The sequence below is a fragment of the Branchiostoma lanceolatum genome, chromosome 1 (genome assembly GCF_035083965.1).
Source record: "Branchiostoma lanceolatum isolate klBraLanc5 chromosome 1, klBraLanc5.hap2, whole genome shotgun sequence".
NCBI classification, from domain to species: domain Eukaryota; kingdom Metazoa; phylum Chordata; class Leptocardii; order Amphioxiformes; family Branchiostomatidae; genus Branchiostoma; species Branchiostoma lanceolatum.
Window position 1 is genome coordinate 12,559,772 of NC_089722.1, and position 18,378 is coordinate 12,578,149.

Genomic DNA, 18,378 nt, shown 5'->3' on the forward strand with positions numbered 1-18,378 from the left:
ATATATGTAACCCAAGGAATAAATGTTAATGGAGTTACCGGTAGTTGTAGTCGACATTAAAGTTAATCCAGTGTTTTTCCAGGATAACAGTGACCAGTGTGAAATCTCCCCTTACCGAGTTATATACCAGTGATTGGTCCCCAAGGTACCATGGGTAAAATTCTCAGAGGTTTAGGATAGCTCGATCTCTGTGCAGGTGGTGTTTGACCTTGACAAGGTCAAAATAATGATGAGGGTCAATGGATGGAGAACTACGTGCTGACTTTTACAGGAACACAGGAAATTCCACTTAAGCAGTGATTACACATTGTCACCACTGTTCACTTGTCTAACACATTTAGACAGTTTGGAGTAAATCAGAAAAATGACTTGGAGGGTGCAAACTTCTTTCATATCTATATCATTGTTTTCACCATAGGATTTAAGTTACATGATTGTGATCTGCAGTTAGAAAAAAGGTTGCTAGGGTTTCCCAGCCTTTAATCATTGGGTCTCAGGTAACGGTTCCATATGAAAGTTACAGGGGGATGGAGATGTTATGTATTGAAAATGGAGACAGTACTGTTTTACGAATATCATTAGTTAACGTTCTGAATACGCTAAAGCACTGATACTAATGATACTGTATACGGATAAGGGTGGGAATTTAGAATACTGTAAATCTTGAAATGTTTGCAGTGGTTTTATTTTAACAGTGCCTGCTCCACCGCAAAATCATGGCACCACGAGTATGTGTCTCTACTGTATTTCTATTGCACAACAGAATTGCTCCCACCATGAACGTAGAATGCTGTGAAAACCTCCTTTCCTCTACTGCGGTAAAATTTCCTGCAAAAAAATAAATAATTTACAGTAACTCATCAATACCCAGGAGGGGATCCAAATTGGGACAAAAAAGGGTTACGGCTTCATTTACTTTGTCCCGAGTATGCTAATGAGTATTTGTCCCGAGTATGCTTAATGTTATGCAAATATCAGTCCCTTTATAAGAAATAGATAACGCTCCATGCTAAAGAAAGAAGCAGAAACAACAATGAAAATAAAGAAGAAAGGAGGATATAGGACAATAGAGGAGAGCACAGGAGAATATAGGAGAAAGCAGGAGAATGAAGGAGAAACCAGGAGAATATAGCAGAAAGCAGGAGAATGTAGGAGAAAGCAGGAGAATGTAGGAGAACGCAGGAGAATGTAGGAGAAAGCATGAGAATGTAGGAGAACGCAGGAGAATGTAGGAGAAAGCAGGAGATTGTAGGAGAAAGCAGGAGAATGAAGGAGAAACCAGGAGAATATAGCAGAAAGCAGGAGAATGTAGGAGAAAGCAGGAGAATGTAGGAGAAAGCAGGAGAATATAGCATAAAGCAGGAGAATATAGCAGAAAGCAGGAGAATGTAGGAGAAAGCAGGAGAATAAAGGAGAACGCAGGAGAATATAGGAGAAAGCAGAAGAATGTAGGAGAAAGCAGGAGAATGTAGGAGAAAGCAGGAGAATGTAGGAGAAAGCAGGAGAATGAAGGAGAAACCAGGAGAATATAGCAGAAACCAGGAGAATATAGCAGAAAGCAGGAGAATGTAGGAGAATGTGGGAGAATACAGCAGAAAGCAGGAGAATGTAGGAGAAAGCAGGAGAATGTAGAAGAAAGCAGGAGATTGTAGGAGAAAGCAGGAGAATGCAGCAGAAAGCAGGAGAATGTAGGAGAAAGCAGGAGAATGTAGGAGAAAGCAGGAGATTGTAGGAGAAAGCAGGAGAATGAAGGAGAAACCAGGAGAATATAGCAGAAAGCAGGAGAATGTAGGAGAAAGCAGGAGAATGTAGGAGAAAACAGGAGAATATAGCAGAAAGCAGGAGAATATAGGAGAAAGCAGAAGAATGTAGGAGTAAGCAGGAGAATATAGCAGAAAGCAGGAGAATATAGCAGAAAGCAGGAGAATGTAGGAGAAAGCAGGAGAATATAGGAGAACGCAGGAGAATATAGCAGAAAGCAGGAGAATATAGCAGAAAGCAGGAGAATGTAGGAGAAAGCAGGAGAATACAACAGAAGGCAGGAGAATGTAGGAGAAAGCAGGAGAATGAAGGAGAAAGCAGGAGAATGTAGAAGAAAGCAGGAGATTGTAGGAGAAAGCAGGAGAATGAAGGAGAAAGCAGGAGAATATAGCAGAAAGCAGGAGAATGTAGGAGAAAGCAGGGGAATATAGCAGAAAGCAGGAGAATGTAGGAGAAAGCAGGAGAATATAGGAGAACGCAGGAGAATATAGGAGAAAGCAGGATAATGTAGGAGAATGTAAGAGAAAGCAGGAGAATGTAGGAGAAAGCAGGAGAATGTAGGAGAAAGCAGGAGAATGTAGAAGAAAGCAGGAGATTGTAGGAGAAAGCAAGAGAATGAAGGAGAAAGCAGGAGAATATAGGAGAACGCAGGAGAATGTAGGAGAAAGCAGGAGAATGTAGGAGAAAGCAGGAGAATGTAGGAGAAAGCAGGAGAATGTAGGAGAAAGAAGGAGAATGAAGGAGAAACCAGGAGAATATAGCAGAAAGCAGGAGAATGTAGGAGAAAGCAGGAGAATGCAGCAGAAGGCAGGAGAATGTAGGAGAAAGCAGGAGAATGTAGGAGAAAGCAGGAGAATGTAGAAGAAAGCAGGAGATTGTAGGACAAAGCAGGAGAATGAAGGAGAAAGCAGGAGAATATAGCAGAAAGCAGGAGAATGTAGGAGAAAGCAGGAGAATGTAGGAGAAAGCAGGAGAATATAGCAGAAAGCAAGAGAATATAGCAGAAAGCAGGAGAATGTAGGAGAAAGCAGGAGAATATAGGAGAAAGCAGGAGAATATAGGAGAAAGCAGGAGAATGTAGGAGAAAGCAGGAGAATGTAGCAGAAAGCAGGAGAATATAGCAGAAAGCAGGAGAATATAGCAGAAAGCAGGAGAATGTAGGAGAAAGCAGGAGAATGTAGAAGAAACCAGGAGAATATAGGAGAAAGCAGGAGAATGTAGGAGAAAGCAGGAGAATGCGGGAGAAAGCAGGAGAATATAGGATAAAGCGGGAGAACATAGGAGAAACCAGGAGAAAGCAGGAGAATATAGGAGAAAGCAGGAGAATGTAGGAGAAAGCAAGAGAATGTAGGAGAAAGCAGGAGAATGTAGGAGAAACCAGGAGAATGAAGGAGAAACCAGGAGAATATAGCAGAAACCAGGAGAATATAGGAGAAAGCAGGAGAATGTAGGAGAAAGCAGGAAAATATAGGAGAAAGCAGGAGAATATAGCAGAAAGCAGGAGAATATAGCAGAAAGCAGGAGAATGTAGGAGAAAGCAGGAAAATATAGGAGAAAGCAGGAGAATATAGGAGAAAGCAGGAGAATGTAGGAGAAAGCAGGAGAATGTAGGAGAAAGCAGGAGAATGTAGAAGAAAGAAGGAGAATGAAGGAGAAACCAGGAGAATATAGCAGAAAGCAGGAGAATGTAGGAGAAAGCAGGAGAATGCAGCAGAAGGCAGGAGAATGTAGGAGAAAGCAGGAGAATGTTGAAGAAAGCAGGAGATTGTAGGACAAAGCAGGAGAATGAAGGAGAAAGCAGGAGAATATAGCAGAAAGCAGGAGAATGTAGGAGAAAGCAGGAGAATGTAGGAGAAAGCAGGAGAATATAGCAGAAAGCAAGAGAATATAGCAGAAAGCAGGAGAATGTAGGAGAAAGCAGGAGAATATAGGAGAAAGCAGGAGAATATAGGAGAAAGCAGGAGAATGTAGGAGAAAGCAGGAGAATGTAGCAGAAAGCAGGAGAATATAGCAGAAAGCAGGAGAATATAGCAGAAAGCAGGAGAATGTAGGAGAAAGCAGGAGAATGTAGAAGAAACCAGGAGAATATAGGAGAAAGCAGGAGAATGTAGGAGAAAGCAGGAGAATGCGGGAGAAAGCAGGAGAATATAGGATAAAGCGGGAGAACATAGGAGAAACCAGGAGAAAGCAGGAGAATATATGAGAAAGCAGGAGAATGTAGGAGAAAGCAGGAGAATGTAGGAGAAAGCAGGAGAATGTAGGAGAAACCAGGAGAATGAAGGAGAAACCAGGAGAATATAGCAGAAACCAGGAGAATATAGGAGAAAGCAGGAGAATATAGCAGAAAGCAGGAGAATATAGGATAAAGCAGGTGAATGTAGGAGAAAGCAGGAGAATGTAGGAGAAAGCAGGAGAATGTAGGAGAAAGCAGGAGAATGTAGGAGAAAACAGGAGAATATAGCAGAAAGCAGGAGAATATAGGAGAAAGCAGAAGAATGTAGGAGTAAGCAGGAGAATATAGCAGAAAGCAGGAGAATATAGCAGAAAGCAGGAGAATGTAGGAGAAAGCAGGAAAATATAGGAGAAAGCAGGAGAATATAGGAGAAAGCAGGAGAATGTAGGAGAAAGCAGGAGAATGTAGGAGAAAGCAGGAGAATGTAGGAGAAACCAGGAGAATGAAGGAGAAACCAGGAGAATATAGCAGAAAGCAGGAGAATATAGGAGAAAGCAGGAGAATATAGCAGAAAGCAGGAGAATATAGGAGAAAGCAGGAGAATATAGGAGAAAGCAGGAGAATGTAGGAGAAAGCAGGAGAATGTAGGAGAAAGCAGGAGAATGTAGGAGAAACCAGGAGAATGAAGGAGAAACCAGGAGAATATAGCAGAAACCAGGAGAATATAGGAGAAAGCAGGAGAATATAGCAGAAAGCAGGAGAATATAGGAGAAAGTAGGTGAATGTAGGAGAAAGCAGGAGAATGTAGGAGAAAGCAGGAGAATGTAGGAGAAAGCAGGAGAATGTAGGAGAAAACAGGAGAATATAGCAGAAAGCAGGAGAATATAGGAGAAAGCAGAAGAATGTAGGAGTAAGCAGGAGAATATAGCAGAAAGCAGGAGAATATAGCAGAAAGCAGGAGAATGTAGGAGAAAGCAGGAAAATATAGCAGAAAGCAGGAGAATATAGGAGAAAGCAGGAGAATGTAGGAGAAAGCAGGAGAATGTAGGAGAAGCAGGAGAATACAGCAGAAAGCAGGAGAATGTAGGAGAAAGCAGGAGAATGTAGCAGAAAGCAGGAGAATATAGCAGAAAGCAGGAGAATATAGGAGAAAGCAGGAGAATGTAGGAGAAAGCAGGAGAATGTAGAAGAAACCAGGAGAATATAGGAGAAAGCAGGAGAATGTAGGAGAAAGCAGGAGAATGCGAGAAAGCAGGAGAATATAGGATAAAGCGGGAGAACATAGGAGAAAGCAGGAGAATATAGGAGAAAGCAGGAGAATGTAGGAGAAAGCAGGAGAATGTAGGAGAAACCAGGAGAATATCGCAGAAAGCAGGAGAATATAGCAGAAAGCTGGAGAATATAGGAGAAAGCAGAAGAATGTAGGAGTAAGCAGTGAAACCTCTGCTTGGAGAATACACTGCTAGTACCTTGGGCACAAATGTTCAATAAAGGTCCTTCATTCAAGTCTATCTACTGTATATGCGGGGCGTATCATTAGAAAATGATACTCATCTTCAACGCTATATTGACATCGTCTCCGTTTGAACTAGGGCTGTGTATCGAACGTTATCAATTTCCAAACGATGTGAACTGATTCTTATTTACTACATAAAAGCTTTTTTTACGATATACTCGTTATAGAAATATATGTCTGATTCAGTTGTGAGTGTCATGCATCTTGAACAGAGATATGAATAGCTCTACTAATTAAAGGATGAAATATTCAAAGCCATCAACTAACTATGATAGTATTTGAAAACGCTTTCGAATATTAGTAGTCTAAAAAGTTTTAAAAGACGAAGGAAGCAGGTATGTTAGACCAAGGAGGTTAATTTTAACCTCCTTGGTTAGACCGAGGATGGTTAGACAAAGATAACGCACAGCTCGAATGAACACGAAATTGTGACTTGTTTTGCATGGTGGCGGCACTTGTCACGCCGCAAAACCTTTGCTTGCGTTTTTGGCGCCTTGCGGCCAATATAACACAGAAACATTTCAGTGGTTAACACATCCATAACCTACAGGTTAGCATGGAAGTTTAGTACCGGCCCAAAAGTTACCGCAGACAAACCATAGTTCGTGTGACCCAAGTTTCTATTCAGATATCTAACTTAAAAGTTCCCTGCAAGACCAACTTTGTCCATTTGGAACATACGGTCTTATTCTATAAATCTAACGTTACTACAAGTGGTCCCCAGTATGTGTGAAATGGCTCGTTTGCTAATCAAAATTTGGTGGTCGCAGGAGGGATCGGCGAAAGTTTGTTTTGACAAATCGGTTTACAACTAGCCGAAAGAACACAAAACTCCTCCGTGGCACTGACATGAGAAGGAATTTAACAAAACAGACGGACACATGACATGGGAGGGCATGTTGTTATATCAAGGGTGTTTTATGTAGATATATATAAAACCTCCTTAGTTATATCGACCGTATTAGGAATTCAAGTCGCCAATTTTCAATTTTACGTGTGACCCATATGTGAGTGAAGTGTTCTTCAGAAAGTTTTTCAGAACGAAAAATATCAATTATCGTTTTGTGCAAGCTGGACATATGGGTCACCCGCGCGGTGTAATATGGCTCTGCGTGTGTCCGGCCGCGACACTGTAATCAGTCAATTTTTGTGTTGCTATTATTGTCAACTACGTGTTAGGTTTTAATGAACTGAAGACAAAGAGGTGCGGAACTTGGATGAACTCAGTCAGTAACAAAGAAAGTAGCATGAAATAAACAGAGATTTTGTGATATCCCTACTCAAAGGCTTCCACGGGAGCCACATTGTCAAAAGAACCAAGGAGGTTTTATATATTAAAAAACTCCTTGCTAGCATTCTCCAAGCAGAGGTTTCGGTCGAGTAGGGCGGGAGTGTCCGGGAATCACGGAGACAGACGTAAAAACATCCCGGACACTCCTACCCGACTCTATCGAAACCTCTGCTTGGAGAATACACTGCTAGTACCTTGGGCACAAATGTGCAATAAAGGTCTTTCATTCAGTCTATCTACAGTAAATGCGGGGCGTATTATTAGAAAATGATAGATTAGAACTCCAGTCAGTGAAGGCCAGTCCCAAATAAGTAACTGGGTTATATGGGTTATACAGTGTTGACATGTGTGGCAATTCAACCTAATATTTCTATTGAGAAACATAATGTTAGATTTTGCAAAGACTGCTTCGCGCACCACCTTTGCCGATGGCTGGGAATATTAATATTTTAGAGTACATAGCGACAGTCACATACTAGTAGTGGTACCGTAGAATAAGTTTCCAGAAAAATATTAGAACATGGTCAAATATGGAAATTAAAAGATTCGCTCGTTTCGACAGTACATTTTGTATTTTGAGGGGTCGGTATAACTTTATTAACGATTAGCTGAATATGCAATAAGCAAATGCGTTCTCCAAGCAATTATTCATATAAACCAACTCCTAGCGCATTGTTTGCATCCAATATCAGCTTTGTAGCTCTTGGCTAAAGGTGGGGCCGGGGCCCAAAACAGTTTAGATACATCAAGGAGGTTCTTAAAGTTTTCTGTCTCTTGCCAGTCCATCAAAGTCAATCAACGTGGCAGCTGAATATCTGTCAAAAGATTAATTGTATTTCACACCCTCTCTCAGAGTCGTTTTGTGTAATTATCTTTAATAATAGTTTATTGCAAATTCATGCCCGTAGGCTAATTGCATGTTGACAACAATGTCGAAATACAAATGTAAGGTAAAACAAAGGTATACATGAATACAAAATCATTCTATATTGCTATTCTACAGTAAGTTTCTATATCTACGGTACTAATGCGGGGTTTGATTTCTTCTCTGAAAGCAGTGGAAAATAAAAAGTCCCACACTTTCAATGATGAGTGGGTTGGAAGATTTTAAAAGGAATATGAGTTTCTGTGTATTTCTTAATTTAGAAAAGTTTTTGGAGATTTCGGATACTTTCGTGAATAATCTGTTTCTTTCGGTTTCAAATTCGGGACATTCGCATATAAAATGTATTTCATTTTCCACTGCTTTCGTTGCACACTGTTTACATGTTCTGTCCTGGACCGGTAGCTTTTTGTATCTCCCTTTCTCTATTTCTAATGGGTGCGCGCTAATTCTTATCTTACATATTGCCGCACGTTGGTCAAAGTCATTATGATACAGATAATTTTCCATGTCGTAGATCGTTTTTCCGTTTTTGTAAAATCTTAGTTTTCCTTCATCTTTCAACAGGTTATGAAAGAATGTTTGAATATACATATCTTCTAATCTTCTTCTTAACAGTGCACATGTCTGTCTAACGTCTATATTAGGGTTGTCGGTATACCAAATGTATGAGTAGCCACAATTGTCAAGTACCTCCTTTACATGTTGAGTCCAGTTTTTCCTACGATTATTCCCAGGTATATGTTGTTGTGACAGAAGTGCGTCTACTTGGAGAGGATGTGAGGAAATGTCTAGTTGTCTGAGTCGTAGCCAGTATTTGACTATGCGGACTGAAACATCTACCGGTAGATCGACTGGAAATATACCCAGCTCCGCTTTACATGCTACGTTACTTGAGTTTCTTTGGACACCAAGTATATTTTTACAAAATCTGTTTTGAATTATCTCGATAGGACACTTATCGTTCAGGTAATCCTTTCCCCAGATTTCGCAACCGTACAACATGATAGACTTAATACATGCGTTGTATGTCCTTAACAGGGCCTTAGCCGAGACAATGGTGAGCGAATCAAATGTTTGAGACTGAAAATGGCTTTACGTGCTTTTTGTGATAATTGATTTTTGGCAAGAGAAAAACTTCTCGACGACGACAACATCAAACCTAAATAGCAGTAAGAACTTGCTGTTTCAATACTCTCTGAACCAATGAAAAAATTCACGTCCTTGAATAGGCGTCCAGTTTTGTTAAAAATCACCACTTTTGTTTTTTTCTGATTCACTTGTTATTTCCATTTTGTGCAAAACATATTAAGTCTGTCTAAAGCACGTTGTAACCCTTCTTCGGTCTCTGAGAAAATCATCACGTCATCGGCATAAAGTAGACAAGAGACAAAAAGGTTGTGCAAAGTGGGAGGTACGCATTCGGGGTTATCTAACTCTTTGACAAGGTCATTAATAAATAGGTTGAAAAGTGTAGGGCTGAGATTACAGCCCTGCTTTACACCTCTGTCTGTGTCGAATAAAGGAGTGAGACCTGTGGAAGTTTTGATGCACGTCTGGGAGTTAGAATACATGGATTTGATTAATTCATAGAATTTTCCACCTATCCCTGAGCTGAGTATTTTATAGCGAAGGCCTTCTCTCCAAACACTATCGAAAGTTTTCCTGAAGTCGACAAAACAAGCATATAGCCGTTTATTGGAATTAACGTATTTAGATATTAAGGAGTCAACAACGAAAAGGTTATCTCGTGTTCCAAAATTCTTTCAAAATCCTGATTGGTTTGGGGAGAGAAGTGAATGCGCGTCTAAATAATTAGAGAGGCGGGTGTTCATTATTGTGGTAAACAATTTGGCTAGGCAGCTCGTTACAGAAATTCCTCTGTAATTATTCAGGTCCTCTTTAGAGCCTCCTTTGTGAAGTGGCACGATGTGGCTTTCGCACCATTGTTTAGGGAAGTGGCCTGATGACATGATTAGGTTGAATAAAATTGCTAACAGCTTTGTTAGAACATGTGCGGCACATTTCAACATTTCGTTTAATATAAGATCATTGCCTGAGGCTTTACCATTCTTTAATTGTGAGATTGCTTGATTGATTTCGCTTGCTTGTATTACTGTATCCAAAGGGTTGTGTCTTGACAGTTCGGTTTCCATTTCATTCAGTTTATTTTCAATGTGAATATGGAAGCTGTTGTTTGTTTTGGGTAAGTTGGATTTTTCATCACTTCCATACAACTGTTTGAAGTATGTATGGAGAGCTTGACTGTCCACTGCTTCCTCAGTGGATACACGATCAGTTGTTTTAAATTGTTTGATTAGTTGCCAAAATGTTGAAGGATTGTTGCCGGTTTGGGAATTAAGCTGTTGTAGAATATTGTCTTTGTATGACCTTTTCGTTTTTCTAATAAGTCGAGTGTAATCTTTTTTTCATTTTGAAGTACTTGCCTCTAATGAAAGGGTCACGGGAGTTTTTTGAAAGTAATTTACCAAGATTGTTTAGGTTACGTCTGGCCGTTGCACGATAATTATGCATAGACTGCAGACAGAAACGTCCTGATGGGCGAACAGAATGGGCCAGGTCATTGTACAAAATACTAGTATGGCTGAAATAGATGTTTGCTAAACAAGGACAGTCACAGCTGCCTGAACATTCTTTCGTTAAGCGAAGAAGAAGGGATTTTACAATGAAAGTGAGTTGTGGGGCAGTGCTCCTAGACATACGTTATGCATTCAGCCGGCAGGTGTCTCCACAAGTCCCCTTTTATGTAAAGGAGAGCGAATGATACTCAACACGATTCTACCCCGCGAGACGAAAGATGAATGTGTAGCACTAGTAGCCTGGAATCCAAACCTATTATAGCTCCAAAGTCTCTCTCCGCAAATACTATTTGCGGAGAGAGACTCGGGAGCTATGATAGGTTTGGATTCAAGGCTATAGTACTAGTAAGTGTCTGGCATAAATGTGCACCTAGAGTTACAAAAGCATACACGCTGTTCCACATATATAGTAGCGCTATGACTTTTCTGTACACACTAACATGGTCACAACAAGATTAGCCCTAAGAGAGAATTTTCGGGCAGCTTAAATTGTCTTGATTAACCCTTCAAATCAAGCAAGCGACGTCGACGAATAAGAGTTGTCTGAAAGTGGCAAAATAAAACAAAACATGATGGCTTTTCCGCTAGTTTGGTTTAAGTATGGGCTTTATACATCGGTTAGTGTTGTTGCACTCTGTGGGGACAAGAGTTAACACCGTAGGTCAAGAATACACTTTGCGATTCGAAACTACATTGTACCTCCTTTTATCATGTTGACGAAAGACTGATTTGAATTTAGGATTGCAGTTATGATATTGCCACAATAAAAGTTTTCAACAAATGTTCAAGGTCAATCGTTGCCATCATACATTGACCCCTCTCAACAAAGTAAACCTAACAGATTCTTACTAGTATTTCCAAGGAGGTTTCATATAACATCTTAAATTCACGATCCTCTGACCCTCTAATTCTAAAAGACACACCTATTAGCAGTCTATTCTGGGCGGATGATCTCGTTCTCCTGTCAAAATCGGAGGCAGGCCTAAAAGAATGTCTAAATACACTTGATCAATTTTGCTCTATCTGGAAACTATCAATAAATGAAAATAAAACTAAAGTTATGATATTCTCCAAAAATGGACGAACTAACAACCAACATTCTCCGTATACACTACTGTAGTTGAAGGCCGCAAAATTGACATCACAACCTCCTACACATACCTAGGGGTTAATTTCACCCCGCCAGGTTCATTTAACCGTGCCACCAAAGAGCTACGGCTTAAAGCTCTTCGTGCGTCATTCAAATTAAAATCTCTGCTGTCAACAAATTTTAACCCATCTATTTCGCTCGCCCTTGACCTTTTTAACAGCTGCATCAAACCGATTTTATTGTACTGCAGTGAGGTTCTCGGAACAAATGCACAAGGTAGAGACCTTATTTTCCATGGAATAAAAGAATATCAAAATGAAATTACCAGAGTATCAATAGCTAAGACCCTCAATACGATATTGGGACCAGAAAACATCACATCATTAACTCACATCATTAGAGCTTCCCGAATCATCAAAAAATCAGACCCTTCCCCTACCTGCCCCGTTCTTGTTCGTTTAAAAAAATACAGCGACAAGCTGAATATTATTTATCAATCAAACTTGCTGAAGGAAAATAATGTAAAACTTGAGCAGCCAACAATATCCTACGAAAATCCCGACTTAGAGTTTGTACTCTTGAACTTTTACAAAATTTTACTTGGCGTACCCAAAAGTTCTGTTAACGCCGCAGTCAGGGGCGAACTAGGAGTATTCCCACTATATATCGATTCACAAACACAGTTGATAAAATACTGGCTCAGATTACATAATCTGCCGAATGACAGACTTGTAAAGAAAGCATATGATACTTCTGTTGAGCTACAACAAGACTGGGCTGTCCATGTACAAGACATGTTATGTAGACATGGCTTCCAAAATGTTTGGCTTAATCCTGCTGTTAGTGCCAACCATTTTGGAGTCATCTTCAAGAATCGTTTGAAAGACACATTTCTCTCGGGCTGGAGACAAGAAATAAAGAGCATGAACAAACTCAGCACTTACTGCAAAATCAAAAAACAATTCTGTTTTGAAAACTATCTTTCATCCATCCAAAGCAAATCTGTTAGAAATAGCATAACGAGACTGAGGATTAGTGCCCACTCTTTACAAATTGAAAAGGGCCGACACCTCAACACGCCAGCCAAAGAGAGACTGTGTCCAACATGCCATAATGATATTGAAAATGAATTTCACTTCATTATGGACTGTCCAACTTATGATGATGACCGACAAAAATTGTTACAATCTATTGTATGTACATCCGACACAATATCCTCACCTAACAGGACAGATATATTTAATATGATACTATCATGCCCTGTTCATATATCCACCTAATGTAGGCAAATTTGTATATAACTGTGTACAAAAACGAGACAATATCATACATTCCTGACACAGCATACTGTTACCAACATTATATTGTATTCTAGAGCGTTAGCATGTACATTGTTTTATAGACTATTTTACTGTTAGTCATAGATTAGATTAGTTCTCTATATCTGTCAACAATTCGCAATAGCTTAATTATCATGCACGTAAGTTGCCATACATTGTACCAGCTACAATTGTCATGCAATAAAGTTCTTCTATAAAACCTCCTTGGTATTTCTTGTGATTTCAAACCTACATTCTCCTGGTTTCTCCTACACTCCCCTGGTTTCTGCTATATTCTCCTGCTTTCAGATGCTATATTCTCCTGCTTTCTGCTATATTCTCCTGGTTTCTCCTACATTCTCCTGGTTTCTCCTACATTCTCCTGCTTTCTCCTACATTCTCCTATATTCTCCTATATTCTCCTGCTCTTTTCCTGCTTTCTCCTATATTCTCCTGCTTTCTGCCATATTCTCCTGCTTTCTGCTATATTCTCCTGCTTTCTGATATATTCTCCTGCTTTCTACTACATTCTCCTGCTTACTCCTATATTCTCCTGGTTTCTCCTACATTCTCCTGCTTTCTCCTACACTCTCCTGCTTTCTCTCTCATTCTCCTTCTTACTCCTACATTCTCCTGCTTTCTCCTACATTCTCCTGCTTTCTGCTATATTCTCCTGCGTTCTCCCATATTCTCCTACATTCTCCTGGTTTCTCCTACATTCTCCTGCTTTCTGCTAAATTCTCCTTCTTGCTGCTATATTCTCCTGCTTTATGCTATATTCTCCTGCTTTCTCCTACATTCTCCTGCTTTCTCCTACATTCTCCTGCTTTCTCCTACTTTCTCCTATATTCTCCTGTGTTCTCCTATATTCTCCTGCTTTCTCCTACAATCTCCTGCTTTCTCCTACTTTCTTCTGCTTTCTCCTATATTCTCCTGCTTTCTCCTACATTCTCATGCTTTGTCCTACATTCTCCTGCTTTCTGCTATATTCTCCTGCTTTCTCCTACTTTCTCCTATATTCTCCTGCGTTCTCCTATATTCTCCTGCGTTCTTCTATAATCTCCTATATTCTCCTACATTCTCCTGCTTTCTGCTATATTCTCCTGCTTTCTGCTATATTCTCCTGCTTTCTCCTACATTCTCCTGCTTAGTGCTATATTCTCCTGCTTTCTCCTTCATTCTCCTGCTTTCTCCTACAATCTCCTGCTTTCTCCTACATTCTCCTGCTTTCTCCTACATTCTCCTGCTTTCTCCTACATTCTCCTGCCTTCTGCTGTATTCTCCTGCTTTCTCCTACATTCTCCTGCTTTCTGCTATATTCTCCTGGTTTCTTCTTCATTCTCCTGCTTTCTCCTACATTCTCCTACATTCTCCTGCTTTCTCCTACATTCTCCTGCTTTCTCCTATATTCTCCTGCGTTCTCCTATATTCTCCTGCTTTCTCCTTCATTCTCTTGCTTTCTCCTACAATCTCCTGCTTTCTTCTACATTCTCCTGCTTTCTCCTACATTCTCCTGCTTTCTCCTACATTCTCCTGCTTTCTCCTACATTCTCCTGCTTTCTGCTATATTCTCCTGCTTTCTGCTATATTCTCCTGCTTTCTCCTATATTCTCCTGCTTTCTCCTACATTCTCCTGCTTTCTCCTACATTCTCCTACATTCTCCTGCTTTCTCCTACATTCTCCTGCTTTCTCCTACTTTCTTCTGCTTTCTCCTATATTCTCCTGCTTTCTCCTACATTCTCCTGCTTTCTGCTATATTCTCCTGCGTTCTCCTATATTCTCCTGCGTTCTTCTATAATCTCCTATATTCTCCTACATTCTCCTGCTTTCTGCTATATTCTCCTGCTTTCTGCTATATTCTCCTGGTTTCTCCAACAATCTCCTGCTTTCTTCTACATTCTCCTGCTTTCTCCTACATTCTCCTGCTTTCTGCTGTATTCTCCTGCTTTCTCCTACATTCTCCTGCTTTTTGCTATATTCTCCTGGTTTCTCCTTCATTCTCCTGCTTTCTCCTACATTCTCCTGCTTTCTCCCACATTCTCTTGCTTTCTCCTACACTCTCCTGCTTTCTCCTATATTCTCCTGCTTTCTCTTATATTCTCCTGCTTTCTCCTACATTCTCCTGCTTTCTGCTATATTCTCTTGCTTTCTGCTATATTCTCCTGCTTTCTCCTACATTCTCCTGCTTTCTCCTACATTCTCCTGCTTTCTGCTATATTCTCCTGCTTTCTCCTTCATTCTCCTGCTTTCTCCTACAATCTCCTGCTTTCTTCTACATTCTGCTGCTTTCTCCTACATTCTCCTGCTTTCTCCTACATTCTCCTGCCTTCTGCTGCATTCTCCTGCTTTCTCCTACATTCTCCTGCTTTCTGTTATATTCTCCTGGTTTCTTCTTCATTCTCCTGCTTTCTCCTACATTCTCCTACTTTCTCCTACATTCTCCTGCTTTCTTCTACATTCTCCTGCTTTCTCCTATATTCTCCTGCGTTCTCCTATATTCTCCTGCTTTCTCCTTCATTCTCCTGCTTTCTCCTACAATCTCCTGCTTTCTTCTACATTCTCCTGCTTTCTGCTACATTCTCCTGCTTTCTCCTACATTCTCCTGCTTTCTGCTGTATTCTCCTGCTTTCTCCTACATTCTCCTGCTTTCTCCTACATTCTCCTGCTTTCTCCTATATTCTCCTGCGTTCTCCTATATTCTCCTGCTTTCTCCTACATTCTCCTGCTTTCTGCTACTAGTATATTCTCCTGCTTTATGCTATATTCTCCTGCTTTCTCCTACATTCTCCTGCTTTCTCCTACATTCTCCTGCTTTCTGCTATATTCTCCTGCTTTCTCCTTCATTCTCCTGCTTTCTCCTACAATCTCCTGCTTTCTTCTACATTCTGCTGCTTTCTCCTACATTCTCCTGCTTTCTCCTACATTCTCCTGCCTTCTGCTGCATTCTCCTGCTTTCTCCTACATTCTCCTGCTTTCTGTTATATTCTCCTGGTTTCTTCTTCATTCTCCTGCTTTCTCCTACATTCTCCTACTTTCTCCTACATTCTCCTGCTTTCTTCTACATTCTCCTGCTTTCTCCTATATTCTCCTGCGTTCTCCTATATTCTCCTGGTTTCTCCTTCATTCTCCTGCTTTCTCCTACAATCTCCTGCTTTCTTCTACATTCTCCTGCTTTCTGCTACATTCTCCTGCTTTCTCCTACATTCTCCTGCTTTCTGCTGTATTCTCCTGCTTTCTCCTACATTCTCCTGCTTTCTCCTACATTCTCCTGCTTTCTCCTATATTCTCCTGCGTTCTCCTATATTCTCCTGCTTTCTCCTACATTCTCCTGCTTTCTGCTATATTCTCCTGCTTTATGCTATATTCTCCTGCTTTCTCCTACATTCTCCTGCTTTCTCCTACATTCTCCTGCTTTCTGCTATATTCTCCTGGTTTCTCCTTCATTCTCCTGCTTTCTCCTACAATCTCCTGCTTTCTCCTACATTCTCCTGCGTTCTCCTACATTCTCATGCTTTCTCCTACATTCTCCTGCGTTCTCCTACATTCTCCTGCTTTCTCCTACATTCTCCTGCTTTCTGCTATATTCTCCTGGTTTCTCCTTCATTCTCCTGCTTTCTCCTATATTCTCCTGTGCTCTCCTCTATTGTCCTATATCCTCCTTTCTTCTTTATTTTCATTGTTGTTTCTGCTTCTTTCTTTAGCATGGAGCGTTATCTATTTCTTATAAAGGGACTGATATTTGCATAACATAAAGCATACTCGGGACAAATACTCATTAGCATACTCGGGACAAAGTAAATGAAGCCGTTACCCAAAAAAGGAAGTAGGAAATATTCATGACTAACCCCCTCTGAGATTCTAAAATGGAACATCCCCAAGAAGCCTTGTAATTTGATATGCCTCACCAACCAATGAGCCATAAATAAAGCATTGATATGGTTAAATGAATTGATGAAATTTGCTAATTTTAGCCCTCCTTCTACATCTTGGTGCTAAACATAGCCATGAGAGGACAATGCACCGGGATTTTGCCGCATACATAAACTATATAAATGTTCAGATAAATCTCCTGGTTGAAATCACTGGTAACGTTTGATTTAAAAGATCAATAAAGTTGAAATTTGTTAAATAGTACAAATTTGTGAAGTTAATTATCTCAGTTATGAGTAAATATGTTGTAATAACTAATAGAAACAGGGTACAATCAGAAGTGATACACAATCAGAAAACAGCTCATAATAAGCTAAGATAGAAGCCTAACTCATAAGCTTGCTCAGAAAGCTAATATTTAGGTCTAATCCAACATGATATTTTTGATATTTTGGAATTTATCATCCAAATTTCTGGTAAACAATGCTCAAACAAAAAAGTAAAATTAAATCTCCATTTCAAAGCGATCTGCAAGCCAGCCTTGGCTTGTTTTGTCTCAGTCTCGTCATGAATAGGGAGGACTGCATGTTTTGGTGTCAGATTACGACCACGTGCGACACCTGCGCGCACCTGGCCCCTGTGATACACTCTCAGCTGTGCTTACACAGGGAAGCCTGCGAAGGTAAACAGATAGAACAAAGGTGATGCTGAAGCATGGCATTTTTTTTTGTCCCACTCACTGTTTGCCAGTCCATGTTGTCAATCTTACAAAAATACATTTTCACCAATTTTGTGTCATGAAGTTCAGATTTTTTGGACAGAAACAGTGAAAATTTTGTCCGTCACAGCAAGCAAATTTCTATCCGCGGATGGAGGGACGTGTCCTGAAGAAAGCCCTGCCTAGAGGGGAAAGACGACATCAGGGTCATAAATGATAACCTTTGGTGGCACCAAATCTAAAGCAAGCCTGAAAGCTGATCTCGTTGTTTCATGACGTGTTCCTGCTTTGACAGTTTTGTCACAATCATGATATACTTTTCCTTTCTGCAGTAGCTGTTGTATAAACGTTTCACATAAGTCAATGTTTATCGAGGGACTTTTCTCTAAACATTGCTTTTAGGCATTTTAAGCCAATTTGTAGTCCTTGCACTTCCCAAATCTTTTTTTCCTTCAATGTGTGAGTATACACTTTTTTCTAAGAGTAACACCTGCTGAGAATCGGGAAATTTAGTTGTTTAGACTGAAAGGAGGAGAAACAGCTGTCTCAATCAGTTCTCAACCTGCCATGCTTTAATTCTGGAGGCTGATTTCTTACACAAAAACAGGAAGGGAAACACTCTGGATTTTGCCTCTGCCTTTCCAATCTTTGTTTACTGTTTTGTGATTAAAAAATAATTATCTCCAAGCAGATCTTTGGAGGATGTGGGGACTGATCCAGGTCCCAGAAAGAAACTGTCACAATGTTGCCCCCCAAAAAACTACACAATTTTACCACAAAGATCTGTTTGGGTGCGGCACAATCAGATCTCTGGTCCAATGAGCAATTTTACCCTCAGAAACTGTCGCGACTTTGCCCCAGAAACCGTCACAATTTGCCGAAAAAGATCTGCTTGGGCCTCACGGTCAGATATTGATTTCTTGGGGCAAAATCGTGGAGCAAAGGCCTGTCACGATTAATTTTGCCCACAAAGGTCTGCTTGGAGATTAATAAAAAAAATGTCCTTTCTGTTTGTTTGCCCCGCATAGAAGATTGATAAAAAGTGTATTTTTTGTTTGTTTGCCCCGCATAACCTTCAAACCACCTCAAGGCATAACACACCAGTTTTGTACAGTAACGACAAGCTGTGTAACTGTAAGACATGATTGGCTTGATA

General features: G+C 40.3%; 1 long non-coding RNA gene across 1 annotated transcript in view; it reads left to right on the plus strand.

Annotated features, from left to right (window-relative positions):
- LOC136435255 (uncharacterized) overlaps positions 1-18,378 on the plus strand; it is a 35,627-nt gene that overhangs the window by 13,177 nt on the left and 4,072 nt on the right. The gene's annotated exons all lie outside the window — the stretch shown is intronic.